General features: G+C 42.5%; 1 protein-coding gene across 1 annotated transcript in view; it reads right to left on the minus strand.

Annotated features, from left to right (window-relative positions):
• The window catches only part of si:ch211-113g11.6 (semaphorin-7A), a 53,137-nt gene that overhangs the window by 38,186 nt on the left and 8,055 nt on the right, over positions 1-6,896 (minus strand). The gene's annotated exons all lie outside the window — the stretch shown is intronic.

Genomic DNA, 6,896 nt, shown 5'->3' on the forward strand with positions numbered 1-6,896 from the left:
ACACACACACACACACACACACACACACAGCCCTGTGCTGAAATGGGCGGGACAGAAGCAAAAGGAAGTTCTTAAAGAGACAGAGGCCAATTTTAAGGTGTGTAGAAACAGATATGATGAAAAGTCAAGTTTATTTTCTATTTAAACATAAAAACAACATTTTAATAACACCTGAAGGTGACAACGTTAATTTATTACAGTGGAGTTTAATTATATTCCTGAGAAACGCATAATATTGCCCCTTTTAATATTGTTATTCGCTTCTGTCAGTGTGCCCCAGGGCAGCTGTGGCTACAGTGTAGTTTGCCATCATCAGTGTGTGAATGAGAGTGTGAATGGGTGAATGTCTGTTAGTGTAAAGCGCTTTGGGGTCCGGAGGGACTTGAAAAGCGCTCTATAAGTTCAGTACCATTTTACTTTAAAAAGATGTCCTCACTATAATACACTATTCAGTCCCTTTTTATAAATCGTAAGAAATCAGTCACGAAAAGCTTTTTCATGTTTTTTTAAAGAAAAAGACAAAAACATCATAGTAACAGAAGGTGATGGCTTGAAGACAAATGGGAGTTGTTTTCAAAGTTATATACAAAGATAATCCAGATTTATTCAGCCTAAGCTCTTTTTGAAAGGTTGAATCAAAGTCTAGAAGTCATCACAAAAAAAAAAAAATCCAGATTTTAATCTTCATGTAATCCCCCATCAATGTCAAAACCGCCCACATGAATCCTGATAATGAACTGGTTGAATTGACCTTAACGATTGTTCCAACATGGCTGCCCTTTGTGATTTCTCATCAAACAACAAGTCTTTACAGAACCCTGCTTGGGTGTTAGTGGAAAAGGGCATGTGGGAGCATAAACACCACTGAAATATTCATGTGGGCAAATCTAATCACAGACTCTGTCACTGCAGACACCTCCAGAAGGCTCAAAAGTACATTTGGACATCTCTGAGTCACGCATCCAATCAAAGTCACACATACCTACACATCAACTGTGCCTGCGCTGTTACAGAGAGAAATATCTCTGTTTCTATTTAAAACAAATGAATACTCGTGTGCAAAACGATGACCCAAACTATCTTGAGAAACTCTAAAAATAAATGACTAATAATGCTTAATATTTCAAACGCTTGTCAGTCATGACAGATTTTTCTTTTAAATTTTTTTTCCAAAAAGATGAACAAACCACTATAAAAACTGACATAAACGAGATTTTTTGTTCATTCCTGAATAAAAAAAGGACACAGAATCTGAGAAAATTACCACAATGAAGACAGAGGTGGTGGTACAGGTTGCTAGCCAACCAACTATGTTTCCATGGAAACAAAGACCTCCCTCGTTGGCGGGGTCCTAATTGATGAAGCTTTTTTTTTATTTCCTCACAAGAAAATGAAAAATCCACGTGGACGTCCGCTGTGGCTGCTCGCTGAGGGGGAACATCATGAGGCTATCAAAGCACCAGATTTAGATTAATATTTGTTTTCTGGCCCTTGACAAGCAGAGAGAGCATCATCACTTCCTATATATGTTTCAGATGATTCATCTTTGTTTGAGCAAAACTCAATCCTGGAGACGAGTTCTCATCATGCACAAAGACAATTTTACCACTGAAAGGGATGTTATTGTTGTAATTCTGACACAAAATTAGGATTAATGCATCTGCCCTGACAAAACCATTTAAAATCTGTTTGTTCTTTTTGCTTGTTCTCACCGTCTGTGGTTTAAACACGGGGAACACCGGATGATTATTTTACAAAGATGTTTTATTGCCAGAGACAAAAGCAAAAGTTTTTATTACTCAGACAAAACTTAAACAGACATGATCTATAATATTGGGACATTTTTGAGCTGATGGTTAATATTTCCACCTGTTCATCATCATCATCATCATCATCATCATCATCATCATCATCATCATCACGTACTGCTGCAGCTCCATGGACCAATACACGTCTAGGTACCATGTAAAATATTTATTTCAGTTTCAGTTTCAATTCTTTATTCATTTCATTAAAACAAAACCAATAATTATATATATAATATAGAATAAAAAGAAAAATATAAAAAATGAGAGAAAATATATATATGTATATCAAAATCACAAATAAAATGAAATGAAAGGCAGCAGAGAGAAGAAAAAAAATCTTATAATATCTGCCCCTTTTTTCTAGAATTAGTTCATAAAACAAAAAAATCTATGTTATTAACAAAACAAAAGACAAGAACATCTGATCCCTCTAGAACAACAGTTTATATAGATTCACCTTATGCTATATTTGACTTTCTGTATGCATAACTGTGTCTAAATGTCTGTAAAACACTTTCCCCTGAAGTCTAACCTTGATCTAAAGACTGTGTTCATGTGTGAATAAAAACTACTGCAGGAGAATAAAGCGATATGAACTGTGTCAAATATTAAAGCTGCATCCTTCAGAGAAGAAAATAGCATTTAATTCACAAAGTGCTACACAAGACACCTTCAAAGCTGATAAAGGATCTCTGACACCTCATTTTATCCCAATCTTTAATTGAACAAATGAGTTTCTTTTCCTACTTCTAACAAAGATCAAAGTAGATATTCATTAAATGTTAATAAAAGCCAAAAGATTTAATATTCTTCAGATTCTTTTTTTATTATTATTTCCCTGGTTTTACTTGCTGCTGCCTGTATATCTGTTTTCTGAAAATGTTGACCCAGTTTAGTTCTGGAAATGCTACATTTTATTCAAACAATCAAAATGAATTGTTGAAAGTCATGTAAATTAAATCATAGCAGGTTTATTTATATTTTGCAGTTTATGCACAAAAGCTACTTCAAACTTAGCAAGAATATCATAAGCCTTTAAAAAAAACTGTTGAAATAAGGACAAATATGTTGTTTATCTCAAGAGCATAGAAACAGGTGAAAGGACTGAGAAATCAAAAATAAAAAAATTTTTTTTTACATCAGATGTGTTCTAACCACACGTTGGGACAATGACAAAAAATTGCTAAAACCTGCTTTTCATACAAAATAGGTAAACCCTTGAAAACTATTTAAAGTGCAAAAAAAAGAAGAACGAGCAGTAAAGGAAAAAAATGATGAAGATTTTTCTTCAGTGTGTTTATGGTGCATTTTATTTTAGAGATTGTTTCATTATCTTTTCAACAAATACAAAGGTGTTGATATGACACAACTCCAATGGTGGTTTTCTAAACACGAGGGAATGAGTTGCTTAAACAAGGTTTATCTGTGCGAAGTTTTAGTCAGCAAAAGGACCCGGGATGCAGACAGACTCAAGGAACATAAAGTAAAACTGTTTATTCACATAAATGAAAAATAAAAAACAAAGGCCAGTGTGGCAGCAAAACCTACAATAAAGGTGAGAGAAGAACCAAGAACACACGGGGAGGATGGGCAATGCTGATCTGATGGGTGGTGACACAGGACTGAATGTAAAGACTGATGACACTAATGGAGACAGCAGGACTGATTAGGAGTGGCGACAGGTGTGGATGGTTAACTGACTGAAGGGAAGCACAGCAAGATGACTGAGGGTACAAAGAAACAAACATAAATAGAAGAAATAAATAAACTTAGGAATAAAAGCCAAAACAGACAAAATAACAAAACAAAAAGAGAGCTCAGGAAAACTAACAATGACAGGACCCCCCACCCCCACTTGACTTGGGTGGGAGGAGGGGGCAAACACAGAAAAGAGGGCACTAAACAAAACACAAAGAACATAACTAGGGTGGTCCGTAGGGCATGGTGGGCATCCCGGGGCTTGCCCGACATGAAGCAACAAAGACTCTGGATCCATGGGAGACTCAGAACTGGATGAAGAACCAGGAGCGAGAAGCAGAGAATGGACCAGGGGCCAGAAGAATCTTGCCAAAAAGACTGGGGACTCTGGAGCTGGAGACCCTGCAGAGGACGTAAGTGGACCAGGAGCAGTAACAGACCCAGGAGCTGAGGATGTAGCGGGCCCAGGAGGCTCAGGTAGAACGCTCGGGTAATCCTGGATCCACGTAGGAGGATGGTTTAGGTAGACCAGGGGAGGTAGATTGTGATGAACCAGGAGATGAAGATGGACCTGGAACAGATGTGGGACCCTGAGACTCTGGACCAGACAGGAACACAGGTTGAGCTGCAGCAGATGTAGGAGACTCGGGAACAGACATGGAACCAAGAGATTTAGGAGTCGATGTGGGAGATGAGACCCTACAGGAAACTGCAGCAGATGGGGGGCCAGGAGATGCTGTGGCAGGGGTAGAGGCCACAGGAGGGGCAGCTGCAGTGGGGAAGGAAACCAGAGGAGGACCTGTTGAGGCTTTAGCAGTAACTTTGAGAACAAAAGGTCAGAATAGGGGTCACGAAAACATCTTGTGTAATATCCTGGAAAAGTTGACATCATAAGGGGTTCTATTGGGTGGTGTTATATTTCCACCCATTTCTGGGAAGGTCCATCCTTTCCTGGCTTTGTATTGGCACAAACAACTTGGGTATAAAAGCTTATGGTTTTCTAACTGCGTCAGTTCAGTTGGAAGGCTGATCTGTCGGTTGAAGCTCGTTACTGACTGAACTCAAATAAATCCCTCTGGCTGGCCAAGAATCGATGTCTCCTCTTTATTTTTCATCTTGATAAGTGGATATTCAGCCACTACAGACCTACAATGGACGTGGAGACCACCTTGGTAGCTATAACATGCAACGAGACCACACATGCCCTCTAGGGGTTCACAGATTGCATGAGGAAGCATCAGAACCCTGCTGGGGAGCTCAGGCAAGCTGGGCACTGGAGAAGCTTTTTTCCCCCAATTATTGTGTCGTCTCCCCAATACAAAGCATGACTGTACGGGTGTTGGCTCAGAAGACTCAGGAACCACTGGTGCAGGACTTTCCAGACTTGTCAAACCGGCTACGTCTTGCCGCTGCTGTCGGAAACGTTTCTGAGCTTCATGGAGCTCAGGCACAAGGAGATCCTCAGGGGAGGAAGACAGCAGGTTCTTCGCTTGTTCACAGATGAAGATCTTGGCGGTTGGGGCAGGAGAGGTTTACAGGACGGACAAATACACTTGGAGGTTAGAACATCCTTCGATGGCTGGTCCGGTTGGGATGAGCTAATCGGAGACGAGAGAGCCGGGAAGTAACACGGAGTCCCTGACCCTAACTGGAAATTTGAAGAAAATGATTGGATGAGCACCTACAACTGATTCAGTTTTACAATTAAACAACTGACATTTAAAAAAAATGTCAGCAAGTCTGTCAGTTTTACATTAATCATTAGTTTTCAGATATCAAGCTAAAGCTTTAGGATCCTAAAACGATTTCAACATTATGTGTTTGCTTGTTCTTGTTGTATTTAAAACAATACTGAATAATAAATGGAATTTGTGGGGCTCGTTTTCATCTTCCTTTGATCATTTAATAACTCCTGCTGGGTAAAACCTTGAATTTTTAAAAGGTCAGCTTTTCACAAACTCAGAAAAACAGCCTCATTCTTGGGCTTGCTCTTTAAAATGTTTCATTAAGCACAACAGATAGAGAGTTCCTTTAATCCCAGGAGAGAAATAATCCTTGAAATTCAAATGTTTCAAAATCATACGTCACTTTTGAAGAAAGAGACCCTATTTGTTCAAAGGGACATACGAATTAAAAGACATATAAAACAGTTGTTGGTTCAGGGATTAATCTGCACTGAAACATTCTGAATATTGGAAAAAAATAAACAAAGCAGAGCTGAATTAAACAAACCAGAAGCCGGACCATCTGGTGGGGTCCTGGGCTGCGGATGGATTTGGGGTCCTGGGGGGGTGCTGGGGGGTGGTGGCTGGCAGTCTGTCTTCCCCGGGGTTGTTCGGGCTCTCGGATTGTGGCCCCTGGTTGCCATGGTTAGCCCGCTGGCTGGGGTGGCTGCCGGAGTCTGGCTGGTGGTCAGCTGGGGGTGTGCGCTTGGCCTGGCCGTTGGCGGGGTGTGGGGGTGGTTGGGGGTGTTGCTTTGCTGTGGCGGGGGGCCGGCAGGCTGGCCTGGTGCAGCCCGGGCCGGGCCTTGGCTGTTTGCTCTTCCACACCCCAAAATGAATGGGCTTGCCTCCTGGGTTCAGATATGGCCTGCCCTCTGTAGGGGGCGGGTACGTGTCCTGGACCTGGGGGGTATAGAGTGTGTATCGGGAGTGTGAGTGGGGTGTGGCATTCTTCTTGTCTGTCTTTGAATGAGTGGGTGTGAGAATGAGGGTGGGACTGTGTGATTGTGGTTGTGAATGAGTGAGTATTTGTCAGGCCGGGACTCGGGCTGCCCCCTCATTTGGTTCACCTGAGAGCCCTCTGCTAGTGGTGGGCTCTGCCCCTGGCAGCGCTGCCCTCTGGTGGGGTGTGCCTCTGCCCGCCGGTGGCTGGTGGCTCTCAGTGTCTGGGGCATGTGCCGGCTCGGCCTGGTGACCGCCTGGTGACTGCCTGGTGGGGCATGGGTCCTCTGGCCCTGTTGGGCCATGACCTGGTGGAGCGGGGGGTGCACCCTGTGGATCTGGGTTACTGTGTCCATGCCTGGTTCTGTTCCAGTGTGGCGGGGGCTGGCGGGGCCTGTGGTCATAGCTGTTGGCCCTGTGGGTTCTGCGTGTGGTTGCTGGTGGGGCTCTCCTGGTTCTCTCCTGTGATTCTCTCTGGGGGTGGGTGGGTAGTTCTTGCTGCGCAGGTGGCCTTGGGGGCTCGGTGCCTGGGGTCTCTCTCAGGGTCTGTGGCTCTGGTCCCCCTTATATTTGACTTGGGTCTTGGGGGTTGGGTCTGTGGGTTTCCACAGTCACTATTTAATATTCCACTGGAGAAATCTTGTATTTATATGCATGTTCACAACCGCACAGAAAAAGACATTTGGATCCTGGGGTTTATATACAGTATATACAGTATATATATATA

The sequence above is a fragment of the Austrofundulus limnaeus genome, unplaced genomic scaffold (assembly GCF_001266775.1).
Source record: "Austrofundulus limnaeus strain Quisiro unplaced genomic scaffold, Austrofundulus_limnaeus-1.0 Scaffold175, whole genome shotgun sequence".
NCBI classification, from domain to species: domain Eukaryota; kingdom Metazoa; phylum Chordata; class Actinopteri; order Cyprinodontiformes; family Rivulidae; genus Austrofundulus; species Austrofundulus limnaeus.